We start from the raw sequence: 20,915 nt of genomic DNA on the forward strand, positions 1-20,915 counted from the left end.
CTGCTCTACTCTGTCCTGGGAAGTGCCACAGAAAAAGCCCATTTTCTCTCCCACATGATAAAAGAAAGGGGCTTTCTTGCCCAGTGCTGCCTCTTCATCGTTCTGCACAGTGCCTTGTGCATTGCAGAGGAAGTGCTCAAATGGAATGTCTTCATCAATGAGTGATCCATTGAATATATGAAGGCAGGTTTTTTGTGTCTCTTTTTACTTTTCTCTGGGTTGAATCTCTCCAGGTACTTCAGTTGTACCTTTTGTGAAGTTCAGAACTCTCCACCATTCTCGTTGCCCTTCTGTAGGTACTTTCTAACTTGGCCAGTATTTCTCTTAAAATATGCCTTCCAGAATGAACTCTAGATAGGAGCTAAGCAACAGGATTCTCATGGTTTGCATATGGTATTTTTTTTAAAAGTAGCCCTAGTTGTGAGGATGTGGAGAAAAAGGAATGCTCATGTACTGTTGGTGGGAATGCAAACTGGTGCAGCCACTGTAGAAAACCGTATGGAAGATCCTCAAAAAGTTAAAAATAGAATTACCATATAATACAGTAATTCAACTACTGGGTATCTTCCCAAAGAATATGAAAACACTAATTCGAAAAGATATATGCACCGCTATGCTTATTGCAGCATTATATTATGCTAAATTATGGAAGCAACCCAACTGTCTATTGATAGATGAATGGATAAAGAAGATGTGGTGTATATACACAATAGAATATTACTAGGCATAAAACAGAATGAAATCTTGCCATTTGCAACAACATGGGTGGATCTAGAGGATACAGTGCTAAGTGAAGTAAGTCATAGAAGGACAAATGCCATATGTTCTCACTCATATGTGGAATTTAAGAAACAAAACAAGCAAGCAAAGAAAAAAGAGACAAACCAAGAAACAGACTCTTGACTGTAGAGAACAAACAGATGGTTACCAGAGGGGCGGTGGATGGGGGGAACGGGTGAAATAGATGAAGGGGATTAAGAGTACACTTATCATGATGAGCACCAAGTAATGTATAGAATTGTTGAATCATTATGTTGTACACCTGAAACTAGTATCAAACAGACAAACAAAATAGCCCTGGCTTGTGTTCATTTTAGAGCAACTGCTAAATTCATTGCTGGTAATTACTAGATAAGGACATAAAACAACAACAACAACAAACTCTCTATACTAGTAGCCCCACTCAGTCATTGAGATTTTTAGGGCCTAATTCAGCCCTTAGTTAAATGCAGTTTTAATTGATTCTGGATTCTGGGGATGCATTTTGAGATTGGAAAGAAAACAGTCCAAACGTCACACTTTGGGGTTTAGTGGAAAGGGCAAGCATACTCATGAATAAATCCAGTTTTCCCTCTCCATTACAATTTGTTAAACCCATGGAAAAAAGTTGTGTGCTGTAAGAGGGATAAATGATGATCCAAAGCAGTTTTTTGCAAGAACAAATCAGGATTTTCATGACCAAGTATTAGAGAAGAGAACATTTTTCTTTCTAATTTTCACCGTTGGGGCAGGTCATTGGTACTTTTTTTTTTTTTTTTGTAAATCACATTTACCACTGCTTGTGTTAATTTTCATGTTCTTGTACCCTGAACAAATTTATGCTCTTGGTGTTGTATGTGCTGCAAGTTTCATTGCTGTCAAAACATGTTTTTAAAAATAACCCATGGGTTTTAACCAGTACAGTCAACATCAATTAGATTTTTTTAGAAGTAAAATCTACCTTAGTATTTAGATCGGCAAGAAAATGTGGTTATGATAACTTTTGCCCTTATGTGGCAAGATAGGACTGAGGTATACCAGTGCTTTTAAAAATGTTTCTTTTAATTAATTTTTTTAAACTAGGGGTTAAAACAATGAAAAGATACTAACTCCCAGTGGTGAACTTCACGGCTTCCTGTATTCCTCTATACTTTCTACTGCATCTTGAGGTCTTGGTTTCTTGGAAGGGAAACATTTTGAAGACAAAGGCCCTCTGCTGGGAACTCTTCCCCCTCACCTCTTACCTGACTACTAATTCTACTTGACACCTTAGCTTAAGTGTCTCTTCCACAGGGAAACTCACTCTGACCCATAAGACTTGGTTAGTTATTTAATAAGCCCCCTCAGTACCTTGTACTTCATCAGTTTCAATCTCTTTGTTAATATTTGTCTTTTACCCCAGACTGCAAACTCTGCAAGGCAAGGGGCTATGTCTCTTTTCAGCACTCTACCTACCTTGGTGTCTGACTCATAGTAGATACTTAATAAACTTTTGTTGGCTGATGGGTCAGAGGCTGAAGAAGGGGTTATGGGAACAATACTTTTAACAACAGTTGCATTTGTGTGTGTGTGTGTGTGTGTGTGTGTGTGTACATGCACAGCTAATAGCAGTGAGTGCCGTTTTCTTTCTGTCTGTTTTTTGGGGGGGTGTGGGGAAGAGGGGTACCACTAAATCAAATTACTGAAGTGGAAAGAACAGCTGACATTCTGTTTTAAAGTGACCATGTATCTGACCCACTTCTTCTCTAGTAATGTCATCACGATTGTATCTCATTGCTGTGGGTTCTTGGAGGCTGACAGGCGGAACAAGTTGCTTCAGCTCATAGTCCTCATCTGTCATACAGAACAGCTTGCAGATTCTTATTATGTGAATGAAATATGGAGAGAGGGATATTTTTCTTCCTGGGCTCTCAGGGTAATTGAAAGTAACCATATCAGGGCACAAGGGGAAAATGCAGGAAAACAGACAGCTTTTGTGCAGGGCAACCCATTGGCTCTCAGAACTGCAGGAGTAGAGTCTCATCTCTAAGTGCAGAGGCTAGGGAAGTGTTTCCTGTTATGAAAAAGCCTAGGGTTTGAGCAGAACATTCTTTCAGTAAGGAAAATGCCTTGGTTCGTGTTCCCACTCCTCAGCTCCCTGATGAGCTGCCACCGCGGCTGCCTTTGGAGGTACATCCCATGGGACCCAGGGCATGCGCTTTGTATGTTCTTTAGCTAGGGAAGAAAACTGTTTTAGTATTCCAGATCAATAAACTGTAGTAGGAAATTGGAAATGCTATGAAAAATCATTAACCCGAGAAATTCTACTGTTCCCAAGTTTTGCATCAGAAGAAATAAATAACACTTGACTGCTCTTACAGTTTATAGTTTACAAGCTTGGCCCCTGGTGAAACGGAATATCAGATAACACCGTGTCAGTGACACTTTGCCTTCGAAAGGGCCAGTTCTGCAGATGTAAATGGAGCTTTACAGAACAGTTTTAGTTCACAGGAAGCTTTCCACTTCACATTGGTCAACAGTACTAACATGGTGATGGAAAGCAAGGTACAGTTCAGCAGTCATTCAAGTCATGACTTTGTTATATTTTGAGATAGCTTTAAAATCACTTAGTCAAATAAAACTCCAAAGTACTGTAACTGCCAGGTTGCTTTATCTAATTTATGAAACAGAGGCAAAGGAATCAACAATAACCCTCCATTTACCATTATTAGATTAGCTATTACTGAAACCGCAGAAAGTATATAACCCTTTACTTTGTGTTCACTCGAATTTGGTTATTAAGCTTTGATGGAACTTTCATTTAACCAAATGCCTTTGTTTATGACAATAAACATGTTAAGTCTTTTGTGTTCTGAATTTGATATGACCATTTTAGTACATGCCTCCTGCAAAGGCATGTTAAAGTTGTAGATTCTATTCATTTGTGTAATGTCAAATATTTTCAATTCAATCCAGTTAGGGTCTTGCGTTTCTTCCTAACTTTAAGAAATGCATCTTTTCTCTGGTAGGCCTTCCTTTTTCAAGAATAAACCAGGCATTAACAAACATAGCAGCTCCATAAAAACTGATTTTTCAAAATTAAATAAGCATCTGGTGGGCTGAAAATGTTTTATACCTGATATTTAAAAGATATTTTGACTATTGCCAAAAGGAATCAATTCCTTCATGCTGTCTCCCTTGCGGATGCCGTCATATGCCACTGTGTGGTGCAGAGCTCAGGCTCGGACTTGGATTTGTACCTCAACTCTGCCACTTTACCTGCCTGTGACCTTGGACTTCACCTCTTCCAGAGGTCTGTTATCTCTAATTGCCCTTTCCTCAGTGTGCGATAGAGTTCTTAATAGTACTTATTGTGTTATATATGGGGGAATGCATGTAAAGTCCTCAAATGTGTGATTATTCCTATAACGTGTGTGTGTGTGTGTGTGTGTCTACACTCTACCCATGGGTTGTCACCTTAACTAAAACCCCATACTGATTCAGAACTCGGTTATAATAGTGGGAATGCTGTTATCCTTTCAGGATTTCGTGTTCTGGTATCATGGCTATATATATATATATATATATATATATATATATATATGGAACATGGAACATTGTTACCATTTTGGATCTATTCAGAGCCACAGTTTGAAGACAAGTCACCATGAAGGTGGCTGTTTCAATTGCTGAGATTGGAACCCAAGAACCAAATCCATATTCCACAGAAGTCTTGCTTTTAAGTTAGAACTTTATTTCATTTCCTTGAATTGACGTAAAAGCTAGGATAAAGAGTGTTTTAGATAAGTGAGCTAGAAATATATGGATTTCCCAATAAGAAGGGCTCCTACTGACAATTTGTTGCTAGTTTTTCACTGGCTCCTTCCCACATCTATTAAGCTACTGTCTAATTGCCTTGCTGTCTTTGCATTTTTTCATCCTTAACTCTGTCCTTTACCTCCACATTTTTGGGGTAGTGGAGACAGGTTTGGAGAAATCTAATCTATCTCACCCATGTCCTTTGACCCATAACCCATAGAGGAGCGACAGGAGGTCAGGCTGGGAGATGTGGTCCCTGACATTGGTTTCCTGCAAATTTACATGGTTCTTACGGGGATGAATTTTTTTTCCTCATCTGTACCATCTTCTGTTGGCTTGAATAATGAGTCACAGAAAAAAGAAAACTTCTTTAGCTGTGAAAGTTTCAGCAAGAAAAAATGTTAGGCCATTGGCATTAGTATAATGCAAAATAAGATAGCATTTAAAGATAGTTTCTGCTTCAGCATCATATTGACAATGCCCCTCACTTGAGTCAGGGATTGGGGACTTACTGAGATACACCATCTGGCAAAACACGGAAGGCCAGTCTTGTGCCAACTGAGAAAGCTGCATCAGTTCCAACTCTTGTGTACTTTGCACATTATTGGATGCCTTGCAAAACGTTTATCACTTTTTAATTAGTAAGGACTAAGGGATTTTCGTACCCCAAAGAAAATGTCAGCCGCCCAAAGATAGACAAATTATCCAGTGGATCATAAGGGGCAGTAGGTATTTAACTTTGAGCTTGCAAAGAAACAAGGACAGTTGCAAACCAGGATCTTTGTTGTTGGACATGTGTTCTTGGTCTGTCTGGGTGGAGCTGGGGATCTGGGCTTTCTGTTCCTCTGACAGTTCCCCAGCTGGTTTCTCCTGCAGCGCGGCCAGGCCTTGAGAGCACATGCCAAGAGATCAACTCTATTCTGCTCCTTGGCCTATCATGTAAACCGTGGCCTGTCATGTTCATTAAAATGAAAATTTGTCAGATGGAATTTGCCCGACTGGCAGAATAGTTTAAATGTCAGATGTTGTTAGGCCTGGATATAAATATTATGTTTTTATTGTTAATTAATTGCAGTGCCTCAGTACCAGTGATCCAAAATCCAATTTAGTCTGCAATAGGCCTGTGGATAAGGGCCAGAGATAATGAATGCAGAGGGAAAAAATGTATTCAGAGTTCCCATTGTATCTGTCAATGTCCTCTTAGAAAAATAGCAAATTTTGGTGTGTCACTTTAACTCAAAGCGTACAAAACAGAACAGAATTAAGACTCATTGTCTTTTGAAACCTCTCAAATGTTACTTACTGTTGAATCTGTTCCACCGCTAGCCCCGAATCTGTCCCCGCATCAAAATCCCCAAATTTGCTGCTCTGTCTCCTTTCTGTGATTTCCCCCACATGGCTTCCACCCCCGAGTCCCTTGTTACGTTCACAGCTCATTTCGGAGTAGCAGAACTGAGGTATCGAGTCCCATAATCCTCCTCATTTCTCTTTGCTCTGTTCATTTTCCTCTCTTCCATTCACCATCAGTCCTTCTCCTTTTTGTCTTCTTTTTGTCCTTTGTTTGGGTCCCCAGACTCAGCAGCCTATCTGTAAGTCTGCCACTGTTTGTTAAGATCATTTTGCTTCCAAATTGTGCTGGTGGCTATCACTCAGCGTAACGCTGCATAACTGTTTGCATTAGAAAGGGGAGCAGAAATCTTGCCGCTGGGGTCCAGACCTCAAAACTGACTGTGGTCGCAGAGCCATGAGCCAGCAGGCATTTGCCACCACCATTCCCAACCAATATTTTGTGGAGTACTTGCTCTGAGCATGGCATCTTACTCCGCCACCTTCCTGGTTTCCAAAGGCAAGTGGGTGTGCCAGGCAGAGGAAGACTAATTAAGACTTTGGAAGGCAGGACTAATGTGATCCAGTGGTCAGGGACCCTCATTTAATTCCTGGCATCCTGGTCCATGCCAGCCTCGTTCTGCCCCTGTGATTAAGCCAGCCGAGAAGCAGGGAAGGGAAGATGAACTTTGGTGTGCTCTGAGTTTCCCTGTCCAGCAGTGTCTGTCAGATTAAAAATGAGAGGGAAGGAGGCCAGAGAATCTTCCAGATGGAGAGTTCAGAGGAGGGCACCGCCAGACTCCCTCTCTGCAGTGACGTAGCCGGGCCATCGGAGCACCGGGCCACGAGCCAGGAGGAGCACAGCCTGCCGCCTGACCCTGTAGTAGAGCGGAGGCCCGGCAGAACAGTCACCCTTGGCTTGGGGTGGGCACGTACTCAGACCAGGCCTACACCGGCACGTATGTGGCGGAAGCAGAGCATTTACCCCAAGATCTGGGTCAGTCTGGGTAGAGGACAGGCCCTTCATCCTGGACTCCTTGCAAGAGTGTGTTCCCCAAGGCATATGGGCACTGCCGAAACCAAATGGGGAGTTGGGTGTTCTCCACCCTCCTCGGTTTCTCCCTTTCGATAGAATCGGCCATGTAGGAAAGGTGACCTTCGATGGGTTGGCAGCAGCAGGAACAGCAGTGGCCATACATCCTTGGATGGCCTCGCGTGTGGACAGCAGTTCCAGACCGCAGGGATTTGGTGAGGACACACTGCACAGAGAGCCACTCCCCACACCTTTTGGCAGCGTAATTTTGTAACTGGTTTCAGCATTCATTAAAAAGTATCCAGGGTGGATGCTCCAGGAACAGGGTTTTGCTCAAATGAGATCTGTTTTTTAGACTCAGGCCGTCTGAGGTCCATGTCAGGATGGGATGATAACGAGTGAGGTTAAACACTGGATATCTGGCGTGACCTTCCTTAAAATGGATTATTTTAACATTGCTTCTGTACAACCTCAGTTTCTCTCTGAGGTGACCCTATTTTTCTCAAAATCAGGTTATATTCGAGTTTGGGGAGGGTTTGTACTATTGGGAGCAGAACTGTTTGACTTGAAATGTCATCCCGTTTTGAGGAAACATACTGGGGCCACGTTAGGGCATCACTGTGCAAATGTCACCTTGTCAGAATGTCTCCCCCTGGGGTTAGACTGGCCATGGTACTTCCCAGCACTGTCTGGCTGGTCAGACAAAGCCACTGCCTCCCCATAGCCAGGGTGCTAACCCGGCCGGGGTCATGCTCCCCGAGATTTCATGGAATTTGATTTGTCACTAACTCTGAATTTAAATATGCTAATTATTGGCTGATTGGTATGCAGCTCCTTAGACGTCACCTAATGGTTTTCCAGAGCTCATACTCTTGGCAAATTTACTTTTCTGGTGTCTGGCAAATATGACAGCATTGAACAGGTGTGGCGATGGTGTGTGTATGTGTGTGTGTGTGTGTGTGTGTGTGTTGTGGATACAAGTGTAGGCTTCCATAGAGAGAGATCTTTTCATCTTAAGAAAGCCCTAGAATACAAGTTAAGAAAAGGGAAGAAAAGAACAAACAAAACTAACCCTAAGCTTAAGAATTTTCAATTCTAAAAAAAAAAAAAGAATTTTTAATTCTAGAGGTGCCTGTCTGGCTCAGATGGTGGAGCGTGTAACTCTTGATCTTGGGGTTATGAGTTCGAGCCCCAAGCTGGGTGTAGAGATTACTTAAAAAAAAATCTCAAAAAGAAAAAAGAATTTTCAATTTTAATAGCAAAGCAAACTTACAATATTCCTTTATTAAGCAAATGTTATTGAGTGGATGTTATGTACCAGACACTGTTCTAGAGGATGTGGATTCAGTGCAGAACAAGATAGATGTTGTCTGTATCTTTGTTGAACTTAGGGTCTAGTGGAAGGATGTCCACATATATTTTGACAATATTGATCAGCTTTCTAGGTGAATAACAAAACTAAGAGTTATTCTAACCACCCCTCCAAAAGCTAAATATATTAGAGTTTCACAAATTCTGAATTAGAAATTCTATTAGAAATACATAAATATAAATATTTTGAAATAAAACTTCTAGGAATGTATCTGAGAAATGTCAAGTTTCCAGTGTCTTTGCTGGTATTTCTTGTGAGCATTTAAATCAGTATGCAGATTTGCAAATAATTCCATGTGTTTAAAATATTCATTTATCATCAGGTCGTTTAACCAGGGCTATGTTTTCCAGCTGCCTGGTTTTCACCGATACTTAGAAAAAGGTTTAAGGATCTCCTCTTAGTTGAAAATGGGCTTTCATTTGAAAGGATGTTGCAATAATTTGTCAGCAGTAACAGCTCACTGAACGTAGCATAAGAAGGAAGACGAGGGTCGAATTTATTCAGTGTCTTCATTCTTGTGTCTTGTCTTCATTCCCGAGCGAACAGACTTCTTTCCCAGGTATGTAGATAATTGTTAAAGACATAAAGGTCAATAACCAATCCCTTAACGTGGCAGTCAAGCCAGGTGAGGGCTGCAGAATGCAACAATGGAGGGAAATCCCTCAGTTCCCAGGCAGGGCTGTGTTGAGTCAAGTGTAGTTGGATGGTTCCCAGAGATAGGTTTCAATTGGGAAAAGATGAATTGCGAAGGAAGTTTCTGTATTTGAGAACAATGCTTGTTTAAATTCAGGCTGGTTTTTAAGGGAGCTGGGGGCTGGGTAATGGAGTGAGGGACTTGGGGTTGGTGAAGATTTTCTAGGTGGCTATCCTCTGAAAAACGAGCAAGAAAAATCAGGGTGTTATTGGCCCGTACTGCTCTGCCTCCATGTTTTTTTTTTTTTTTTTTTTTAGATTTTATTTATTTATTTGACAGAGAGAGACACAGCGAGAGAGGGAACACAAGCAGGGGGAGTGGGAGAGGGAGAAGCAGGCTTCCCGCGGAGCAGGGAGCCCGATGTGGGACTCGATCCCAGGAGCCTGGGATCATGACCTGAGCCGAAGGCAGACGCTTAACCGACTGAGCCACTCAGGCGCCCCATCTGCCTCCATGTTTATGTCTTTTAGGAGCCACTGAAGCCCAAACCTATTTGGGTTGATTTAAATCTAATCTGTCTTGCAGGAGGTCATATGACGGTTACAGATTCTGTCTGCTCCAGAACAGAATGGGGATGAGCTAGGCCTGAGGGGAATGGCAGGCGCTGTACCACCTTGCAGCTGCAGGTGAAAAGGTTTTCATGGCCTGTAGAAGTTTAAGTGCTTGGATTTTTGGGTCAAGGCAAACATGGGAAAGAGAGGACTATTTTGAGTGGCTATTCCTGACTTTGGGCATTGAAACCAGAGTTTTTTTGATCCTGACCTGCTCCTATTTTGGATACGTAGCACAGCTGTGTGGAAAATGCTCAGGCACCAGAGAGATGTACACAAAGACTGTAGAATCCACTTGTACTTGTCTACTCAACATGTATTTACTGAAGGACTGTTTGGTACAGGTATAGAATCCGGGGCTCACAATGCACGGGCTGGTGTGGTTGGTTTGAACAATAAAGGCCATAGGTCTTAAGGAGTTTAGACACTAATCAAGGTGATAAAACATACACAGGAGAAATAATTTAAGGCAATACCATGCATGCCAGTCACAAGGCGTTATGTGATCAAGATGAGCGCAAAGCTGTTTTTTTTTTAAAGAAGATTTTATTTATTTATTTGACAGATAGAGACGTAGCGAGAGAGGGAACACAAGCAGGGGAAGTGGGAGAGGGAGAAGCAGGGCCGAACATGGAGCCCGACGTGGGGCTCAATCCCAGGACCCTGGGACCATGACCTGAACTGAAGGCAGACGCTTAATGACTGAGCCACCCAGGTGCCCCTTTTTTTTAAAGATTTTATTTATTTATTTGACAGAGAGAGACACAGCGAGAGAGGGAACACAAGCAGGGGGAGTGGGAGAGGGAGAAGGAGGCTTCCCGCCGAACACGGAGCCCGATGCAGGGCTCAATCCCAGGACCCCGGAACCACGACCTGAGCCAAAGGCAGATGCTTAACCACTGAGCCACTCAGGCGCCCCCCAAAGCTCTGTTTTTTTTTTTTAATTTTATTTATTTGACAGAGAGAGAGAGCGAGAGAGGGAACACAAGCAGAGGGAGTGGGAGAGGGAGAAGCAGGCTTCCCGCATAGCAGGGAGCCCGATGCGGGGCTCGATCCCAGGACCCCGGGATCATGACCTGAGCTGAAGGCAGATGCTTAACAACTGAGCCACCCTGGCGCCCCCCCCCCCCAAAAGCTCTGTTTTAAGACCAATTCCCTCACCTATCCCTTTTGATTTTCTGGGAACTTGCAGTCCTGGTTACCCTTTCTTGCTCTTCTGCCCTTAGCTTCTTAGTCCCAACTGGATCTTCTCATTACCTTTACATACACTCAGGTTTTTTTCCTGTTTACAAAGTGCACAAAGAAACACTCTTTCAGTCCTTTATCTTCCTCCTGTTGTTATTCTCTCTCTCTTCCCCTTCACACCCAAACATACCTAGGATTGTCCTTACTTGTCTTCTTTTTAATGATTTCCACTTATTTTTTCACCAACTCCAAACTGAATTCTGTCTCAACTAGTCCAAGTTCTCATTGAGTTCCTCAGTGACCTTCACATTGGGCATTTTAATTTTTTAATCTTTAAAGATTTATTTATTTATTTGAGAGAGAGAGCAAAAGAGAGAGAGAGCTAGAGCACAAGCAGGTAGAGGGGCAGAGGGAGAAGGAGAGAGAGAATCTCTAGCTGAGCGCAGAGCCCGATGCGGGGCTCGATCTCACAACCCTGAGATCACGACCAGAGCTGAAATCAAGAGTTGGACACTTAGCCAACTGAGCCACCCAGGCGTCCCATGTTGGCTACTTGTAGTACTTCTATTACTTGACCTTTCTGTGACACTTAACGTTTTTGTTTTACTTCTCTGGCAACTATTTTCTCTCCTATGTGGGTATCATCCTCTCAACATAACTGTTGAATGTTCAACTTCCTCAAGGATCAGATCTTCCCTTCCTACTTTGTACCATCTCCCTGAACAGCCACGTCCATACTCACAGTTACTTCCTAGGCACAGATAACTCACCACTCCCAAACCACCTGTCTGAGCTACAGACACACATATCCAACTCCCGACCTGGACATTTCTTTTAGACATCTCTCAGGAACCTCAAATGCAATATATCCACAACCAAAGTGGCAATATGGGCTCCAGATGTGGACTCTTGTGCAGTGGGATTCACTGAACGATCTTGTCTATCTCCAACTCAGAAAGAGAAACTATCCTAAAGATTATAATATTCAAACATAGGTTTAAAAATCTCTTCTTGTAATTGATAACTAACTTTAATGCACTGTGATCAGAGACCTTTGTTTGATAGCTGTTTTTTTTTGGTATTTGTTGCGACTACCCTTGTGGCCTAATACATGGTCGGGTGTTCCTTATGTTCCACATGCACTTATAAAGAATGCTTTGGCAGATTGCATTTTCCACAGGTGGTCACACCAACACATTTATCCAGTCCCATGTGCTCATGTTACTGAGCACTGACCACCACCCCTCCTGCCAAGAGATGGAGCCTTTGTTCTCTTCCCTTGAGTCTCAGTGGGGGTTTGTGACTGCCCTGACCAGTGGAATGCTGTGTAAATGGTGTTAATGTGACTTCCAAGCCTAGGCCAGAAAGAATACAGCTTCTGCCTGGCTCCCTAACTGGGAACTCTTGCCTTTGGAACCCAGCCACCATGTTGTGAGGCAACTCAGGGTACATGGAGAAGCCACATGTAGGTGTTCCGGCCCCTGTTAAGGTCTCAGCTAACCTTCAGCAACCACTGGCAAATGTTTGAGGGAATGAGCTTTCTGGTGATTCCAGAGCCCACCTTCCAAGCCTTTCAGCTAAGGGCTTGGGCATTGTAGCATACGGAAACACTGGCTCAATCGTATGCTGTCAGAATTCCTGTTCCGTGGAAACCATAGAGACAATAAATTACTATTTTTCAGTCATTAATTCTTGGGTAGTTTGTTATGCAGCAATAGATAGCTGATGCAAATATGTATTCTATCACCGGTAACTTCTGTTTTGCCTAGTAGTATTTCCACCAGCTTTCTTTTGGTTCCTATTTGCTTGGTGTATAGTTTTCTATACTTTCCCATTCAAACTCCCTTTACATTTTAGATGTGTTTCTTATAAACATCATATAGTAAAGTTTAAAAAAATCAATTTAAAAAAATTATTTTAACAGATGTATTTAATCCATTCACTCTGATTTGTGACATATTTGAACGTACTTTAAATATTTTCTTTTGTATTTTCTATTCACTGTGCTTTCCTTTCGCTTCTTGCCTGCTTCCATTCCAGTCTTCTATAGAGAATTGGCTGAGTTTTCTGTCCTTTATATTGTTCCCTCAGTTGGTTTGGACATTTCTATTCTTTTGGTGATTACTCTTATGTGTTTTAAAATTGTGAAATAGACCATATGTACAAAATAATATTTGGAAGTGTACATCTACAGCATTTATTGTATTGTATTCTATTATAATACAATATATAATAACCTGAACATCTAGATACCTCTTCCCTGGCCAAGAAATAGAGCATTACCATATTCCAGGATCTTCCCCAATGCTTCTCATTATATCTCCTCCCTTGTCCTCAAGCTAAACATCGCTTGCATTCTGTGTAAATCATTCCCTTGCTTTTCTTTATAGTTTTTGCCACTTAGATTTCAAAACAAGATAGTATGTATTTTTACCTTTTTAAACATATTATATGTATAGAATGATATATATTGTCTTCTGTGACTTGCTGTTTGTTATCATATTTTTGAGAGACATAGATGTTGATGTGTGTGACTGTTTCATTGATTTTTCAAAGCTGTATAATACCCCATTTTAAGACTGTAAAAATATATGTATTCATTGTACTATTGATAGATGTTTGGGTTGTTTTCAGTATTTCTTGGCATTCTAGCAATGATGCTCTAAACATTTTTGTGTGCATCTTTGTGAGCATATATGCAAGGGTGTCTTTGACTACGTACAATGAGAAAGAAATGCTGGTTATCCTTAACAAGTTAGTCAGTAACTTTAATGCATATCTTTAACAGTTTAATTAGTATCTGTCTCTTCCTTCTAAGCAATTTATTCCCCTCCCTTATTCCATATAATTGCAGCCAACAACTCATTTCACCTTATATGCAAACCCTAAAAATTGGTCATTATTGTTGTTGTTGTATTTTACAACCAAGGCTTAGTAATTATTATTCAATAACCTTTATTTATTTATTTATTTATTTATTTATAAATATTTTATTTATTTACTTGACAGAGAGAGACACAGCGAGAGAGGGAACACAAACAGGGGGAGTGGGAGAGGGAGAAGCAGGCTTCCTGCTGAGCAGGGAGCCCTATGTGGGGTTCGATCCCAGGACCCTGGGATCATGACCTGAGCCAAAGGCAGGGAGACGCTTAACAACTGAGCCACCCAGGCACCTCAATACCCATTATTTATTATTAAATTTACTAGATTTACCATCATGCTTGCTAATGTCTTTATTTCCCATTGCATTTTGCTCCTCATTCCTTCCATCTGGGGTCAATTCCTTTTTATTCAAGTATGCCTTTTAGTATTTCTTTCAGCAAAAGTAAACTACTGTGAGCAGAAAACAATCCTTTTTTTTTATCCCTGAAAAATGTCCTTATTTCTCTGTCGTTCTTGAATGATAATTGGTTTAGCATGGCTATAGAATTTTTGTTGAACTTTTTTTTCCCCTTAGTACTTTGAACATGTTATTCCATTGCTGTCTTGCTTTTATTTTTGCTGATGACAAGTTGTTTTGCAAGGAGTCTGTTTTTTCTCTCTGGTTGACTTTAAGACTTTCTATCTCTGGTGTTTTGTGGTTTCTTTCTGATGTATCTACCTGTGGATTTGCTTTTATTTATCTTGCTGAGGTCTTGGTGTCCTTTTTTCAAGAGGATTCATGTCTCATTCTAGAAAATTTATATTCATTATCTCTTCATGTTTGTCTTTTCCCTTTCTTTTGAGCTTGGCTATTTGGATAAATATGTATTTAAATTATCACCATATTTTGCTTAGTATTTCTGTGTGTTTAAAGTGGAAAGGCATACAGGTCGGTCTCTATGTTGTCAGACCATAAGTCTCTCATATTTTACAAAATGTAATATTATACTATTTATCCAGTCTTCCCCAAATTCTGTTTATCCCAAATTATTTTTCTCCTAACTCCATTGCAATCCATATAACAGGGCAAAGGGGAAATTTCTGATGTTGTCTCATGGAGGGGCTTTATTTCCATAAATATTACAGGATTTATGTCACAGCCCAGAAGTCCGGTCTTGGTCTTTAGTGACCATACATCACCAGTAATGGGTTCTTTGGTAAGGGCTAAAGCAAGTACTTAGGACATTGAAGGAAAAGAAAAAGAACCATGGGAAAACCATGGATTAGTTGGCCATTCCCAACTACCACACTATTAGGAGATATTAGGACTTAGCCAAGAATGACAGAAAGAGGAATATTCCAATTACTTTTGACCATATGATATGAGTAATGATGTACTGATATAGAATGTTATATCAAGCCCTTGAAATATTATTATGATAATAGTCCCTTGCTTATCAACTGAAGATACATTCTGACACCCTCAGTGGATGTCTGAAACTGTAGAGGGTACTGAACCCTGTATCTACTATCTATCTACCTATCATCTATCTATCTATCTATCTATCTATCTATCTATCTATCTATCTATCTATCACACCGTGATAAAGTTTAATGTATAAGTTAGGCACAGTAAGAGATTAACAACAATAACTACTAATAAATTAGAATAGAACAAAAATTAGAACAGTTAGAACAATATTCTATAATAAGTTATGTGAAGAATGTGGTCTCTCTTTCTCTCTCAAAATATCTTACTGTGCTGTACTCACCCTTCTTCGTGTGATGATATGAGATGATAAAATGTCTACGTGATGAGATGAAGTGAGGGGAATGACGTAGGCACGGCGAGTAGCGTGAGGCTACTAGTGACCTTGTGACAGTTTGTTAGAAGGAGGATCATCTGCTCCCAGACCACCGTTGACTGCCAATAACTGAAACCATGGAAAGTAAAACCTCCACTAAGGTGGGGGGAACTCCTGTATTGCTTAACAACTATCATTTACCACATCTCTTATCACGTTGACCCGTGTGTGCTCAGTACATGGTATGTTTTGATCACAGGGAGCTTAATTTAACATGTCAAGTTTTGATTTGGAATGTGGAGTGGGGCTTCCTGGGCTCTGTGAGTTTCTCTCTACCTAGGGAATGGGGACTGTACCTGTCAGCTTGCATCTGTGTACTCATGGGGCAAGTGGTGAGGTCCGCATTGGAAGGACCATGCATCTCATAGAAATGGAACAGGCTCCCCCACGTAAAACTTGTTCAGAGAAATGGAAATAGGGTGTGCAAGAAAGATGACAATGAAAGAAATTAAGAACATAAAATGCTCGGTCAGAGTGAGTGTGCTGCGTAACATTTAATTTGACTTGCATCTCTGCGGTTTATAAGCTGTTCCCATGCTGTTGAGGAGTTCACAACCCCAAAAGATTTGATTGTCCATCTGACTGGTGTGTGTGATTGAATTCTGGCTGGATGTGCGTGCTGTTTTCACTTGATGACAGTCTTTTATTGGCCTTTTGTGAGGGAGGTATGAGGCCCGGGTTTTTTGGCCAGTGCCACATACTATGGCATATGGAAATTCTCCTTAGAGACATGGAGAGAAAACGTTTGGTGTTTTACTCGCAGATAACTCCCTACTTTCATTTTTATCTCTTCGTAGCTTTGAAGCTCAGCGAAGAAGGAAAATCCATTGAGAACAGTCTGTAAAGGTAAGTGTATTTATTACATGGCCTTGACAAACATTTCCTTTACAACATTGATTTTTCTTTTATTCAGAGATTTAAACACTTGGATTAAAGATACAGCTGACAGGACAACTTCCTTAACCACCTGCTTGTCCTCCCTCTTAGGCAAAAGTGCTGAGCAATAGTTAGCAGGGAGCAGGAGGAAATAAAATGATGTGCTGAGGGTAGCCAAATGCAATTGTATGCTTGCTGACTTTTGCTTTCTTCTCAGCAGTTAAGACATTCCAATGGAGCTAAGTTTACTAAGATTAATGCTAGCTGGAAAAAGAATGCGCTCGTACCGCTTCTAGTCGATGGTTAAATAAAACCAGCTGGCCAAATAAAGCATTTAAACTAAAATGCAGAGTGGCATTTGAATTGGGTTGGATGAAATTTATCATGAAAGTCAGTTGTGCAGTTGCATGGAGAAGCTAGTTTTGTAGAAAGGAGAAAGCCAGCTAGTTTGGTGTAGCTAATTTCATTCTGCCCAGTCTCTGTGGACCCTAAGTGAGTTACAGGAAATGAACTTCCAAGTTTGAAGCAATGGGAAAAGTACCTATCAGCTTTCTGTGAAACATTACAATCACGTTCGTTTTTACATGGAAAAATGTAATTGTTTCCTCTTTGCTAGGTATATTTATAAGCATACGGCTGTACAGCATTGTTCTTTGATTCATTGTTTAATTTCTGTTCTGCATGAAGTATTTTAATTTAAAGAATTCATTCAGGGGAATTATAGGGCTGCAGTTTCATCAAGAGTCTTTGGTGGCCAGGGTGAAATATGCCATAATTTTACATTTGTTTTCATCATCAATTATGTTTTTGACAATTTTAGGTTTTTTTCCTGTCGTTTTTATTACAGCAATCATGACCGTGACCACTTTAGTTAAAGTTGAAAAGCCATTTTGATTTACCTTCTATTTTAAGTTATTCCTAACTTTATGACAGATCTACTTCTGGGGCTGAGTTTTTAACGTTTGTTTTGAGGATGAGAAAGAATTTTACAGGGAAATTGGAGAAAACCTCTTTTGAATGATCAAAACATGAGCTATAAAAACACCATTTTGAGGATCTGCTTTGGGATGCCTAAACTCTGGTGCATGAAGCCTGGTTGGCGTGGAATTTTTCCTTAATGGTTTTCAGCCATATAACTTACACATCTCTGGACCACTGAGCCACATCTTGGAATAAAGCAGTACTTGATAGCCTCTTAGAAATAAATTCTCATAAATTATTGGAGCTGGTGGTGATGTGGCAATCTTCAGAACCTTGCGATCTTTAGGTACCGTTACGGTGCTCCCATTTCTCTTGGAGAATGTTTTCACACAGCATAGTCCATTTCCTCTGCTCTCAATGAAAATCCTTTGTTAAACTGGTACTTTGGAGTCAGACATGGATTCAGTCCTGGGTTGGCTTTTATTAGCTGTTGGACCATGGACACATTATTTACCCCTCTGCATCTCAGTTTCCTAGTTCGTGAAATGGAGATCATAATATTGTTTTCCTCATAAGCTTGTTGTGGAGGTTAAATGAATTATTAGGTATTAAAGGCTTGGAACAGGTCCTGGCCTGTGACAAATACTCAGTAGATGTTAGTTGCTGCGACCGTTGTTAATATTACCATCATCATCATCAAATCAGCATCCTTCTGAATTTATTCCTTAGACATTTTGAGAAGTCTGTGCTTTTTGGAAACTACAGGATAAAGTTTCCAAGATGAGCATGTCAGTACTAAAGAAGGACAAATTCTGCTTTGTCTTTAGGAATCAGAGGAAAAGACAGCTTTCAGGTCAAGTGAGAAGTGAGGCCTCTGAAGTAAAAAGTTGTCAGGGTGAAGTTTTGTAGGCATCAGGGTAAACATGTTCTTTGGCTGTGTGTAGACAATTATTAGTATGTAGAGTCTTAAGAAATAGTGATCTTAACTGCTAGCTAGTTAGATTCTTAAGGAATTTTGGAAGAAAGGCTTGGCAAGCGTAGAGGGACTTCTCCCCCTTCCCCTTTCTTTCCTGTTCTTGTATCTGTTTTCCCTTCCTAACAGTGCCTTGATTTACTTTTGAGGTGGTTAGATCAGTGGAACTCTAACCAGGGGCCCTACCCAGGGGCCTATACTCAGCCTCGGGATGGGTGCATGATCACTAGCTTGGGTAAGGGGGCGTTCATGTGCTGTTTGAATCTTGAGCTAAGGGATTCTCCTTTTTCCCAGTGGGCATCCTGCTCTGAAAACACCTACTGTGGGGACCACCATAGCATTTCCCATTCCCTGGTCTCCATGTCTATCTCAGCAAATGATGGTTGCTAAGCCTTATTTTCCAGCGGAAAATTAGGCTTATTTTCCATGGATTCACTGAGCCCCAAGTTTCTTTCCAATAATCCTCCTCAAATTAGCCAACTGGCTTCAGTCCTGGCACCACAGAAGCCTAAGTGGTAGAGTAGTAGATATGGAATAAACAGGGTGTGTTTGGAGGTTTACAATTAAAATACCGTTCATTACTTTCTTCCATCACGTGTAAGTACCTGAACGTTTTGCAGTAGGTTATATTATAAAAGGTTCAGAGTTGTCAATTATTATTTTAAAAGTGGGCCATTTTGCTGGACTTCCCACGCCTTCTGTGTTTGGTAGAGAGAAGTCACTTCTGGCTGCTTCTCTAAGCTCTCAAAGGATGTGTGTGTATGTGGGGGTAGAGCTGGAAATGGCAAGAGAAGCAGAGAGGTCTTCACAGCAGTTTCTGGAGCCCTGGTCTCTCTGCTGCCTGGGGGTTGTGAAGGGACTGATTTCCTTCCACCTACTCTAGCCTCCCCAAACAAAACTCGTTACGTATTTTTTTCCTGCTTTTCCCTGGACTTTTATTCCTCTTCTGAACACTTGCCTTGCCCTACTGAACACCTTCTTTTCAACGATGTGTACGGTGTGATTGAAAACTCAATTATTTCGGTCTCTGGCATTCCTCGTGGTTTCTCGAGAATGGAATGGGCAAGTGCGCTCTGTTTTTCCCCTTGTGTCTTGTTTGTTGACTACTTCTGTGTTCTGTGCGGTGCCTAGAACAAAGCTGGTTAATGCTTTTTTCACAGGAACATCAATTTTGCGCTCCTACTGTGAATAAGTAGCCTGAGTGCCTTGTGTGGTGGAAAGAGCCTAGGCTGACATGCTGGGAAACATGCCTTCCAGTTTGGGCGCTACTGTTGGTAGCTTTATGATTCTGGGCAAAATACCCAACTTTTCTTAAGGTCTCAGCCGTAAAATCAGGATAACCTTTGCCCAGTCTACTGCATCGAGGCGTCCTGAGGATGACGTAAAGGTAGTGTACGTGAAAGTGCTTAGCCAGCTGTCAAGTGCTGCATAACATCAGCGGGTGATGATGATGATGCCATTTATGTTAAACAGGTTGAGAAATCAAGGGATCTTTTTTTTTTTTAAATATAAGGCTGAGTAGAAAAGGGACATAAATTTAAAAAACAAAAATAAAAATAAAACTCTGCTTGGTGCTTGTGCTGGACATTCTGTTTGTGGCCTCCAGCTCGTTGCTCCTCTGAAAGGCTCTGAGCCCCCGGAGGCTGCCCTCTCTTGTCAGCATTCCCTGGTCTTCCTTGCTCTCCGGCTTTCTGTTGAATCAGCCAACGGAAGGCCCTGGGTGAAAATCTGAGAATGTGAGTTTGGAATATTATTCCCTGCCTTCCGTGCAGCACTGCGATGGGAGGAGGGCCCGCAGGTGCCGGGGACAGAGTAAATGGTTATTGTCAATGTCCAGCACCTGGACATTTCGGTGGTACATTTGGAAGGATTCTATCAATCAGGTTTTTAAAAAGCAAGTTTTGGTAAACCGAAAAACCTTATGGTAACTGCAGTATATAAAGACATACAATATTTTACATGTTATGGATTATCTTTTTAAATTCACTTTTATTTTTATCAAAGCAACCTATCTACCTTGTTTGAATAAAACAGCGCTAAAAAGTAAATATTGAAAAACTGCAACACCTACCCCCTCCTTCTGCATTTCTCCTACCCTTCCAGCCCATGCCCTGCAATTGGCAGCTTTCATCTCTGATACTTCCGGCATTTATCTATTGCCAAATACTGTTTTTTTTTTCCCTGCTGTATCGATTTTAGCAATAGTTCTTTAACACTTCCCACTCATCGCTTCTGGTCCCCACAGCCCCCTAACATAATCATATCACATTTTTTGTTTAAATCAATATGGAATACTTCCATTATCATGTTGATCTGGTTGGTAATGTGTTCTTTAATGTGTAACTTTTGGTCTTCCTTGGAATTAACATATGCTTTCAGAATTTGCTTTCTTTCCTAGGCATCTGCCTTATGAAGTGTAGGTAGTAATAGCATTTCCATTTTATAGATGGGTAAATTGAGGCTTGAGGCTTAAGTATTTTGCCCAGAGTCACACAGCTAGTGAGCGTCAGAATTGGGATTGGACACCAGCCAGCCTGCCTACAAAGCCTGCATTCTTAATCATGACATTGTTTACAAACACTGTCACTTCAGTTGTTATCCTAATGGCTCTGTTAAAGCAAAACAAAACTAGGGGCGCCTGGGTGGCTCAGTCCTTAAGCGTCTGCCTTCCAGTTCATGATCCCACGGTCCTGGGATCGA

At 41.1% G+C, this 20,915-nt stretch overlaps 1 protein-coding gene across 5 annotated transcripts in view; it reads left to right on the forward strand.

The window, feature by feature from the left end:
* LOC118553122 (bis(5'-adenosyl)-triphosphatase) overlaps positions 1-20,915 on the forward strand; it is a 1,451,800-nt gene that overhangs the window by 18,327 nt on the left and 1,412,558 nt on the right. For all 5 annotated transcript variants that reach the window (XM_078076485.1, XM_078076478.1, XM_078076488.1 and 2 more), the window contains one exon: positions 16,243-16,291. The gene's annotated coding sequence lies outside the window, so the exon portion shown is untranslated. The remainder of the gene's footprint in view (positions 1-16,242; positions 16,292-20,915) is intronic.

The sequence above is a fragment of the Halichoerus grypus genome, chromosome 1, assembly GCF_964656455.1.
Source record: "Halichoerus grypus chromosome 1, mHalGry1.hap1.1, whole genome shotgun sequence".
NCBI lineage: Eukaryota > Metazoa > Chordata > Mammalia > Carnivora > Phocidae > Halichoerus > Halichoerus grypus.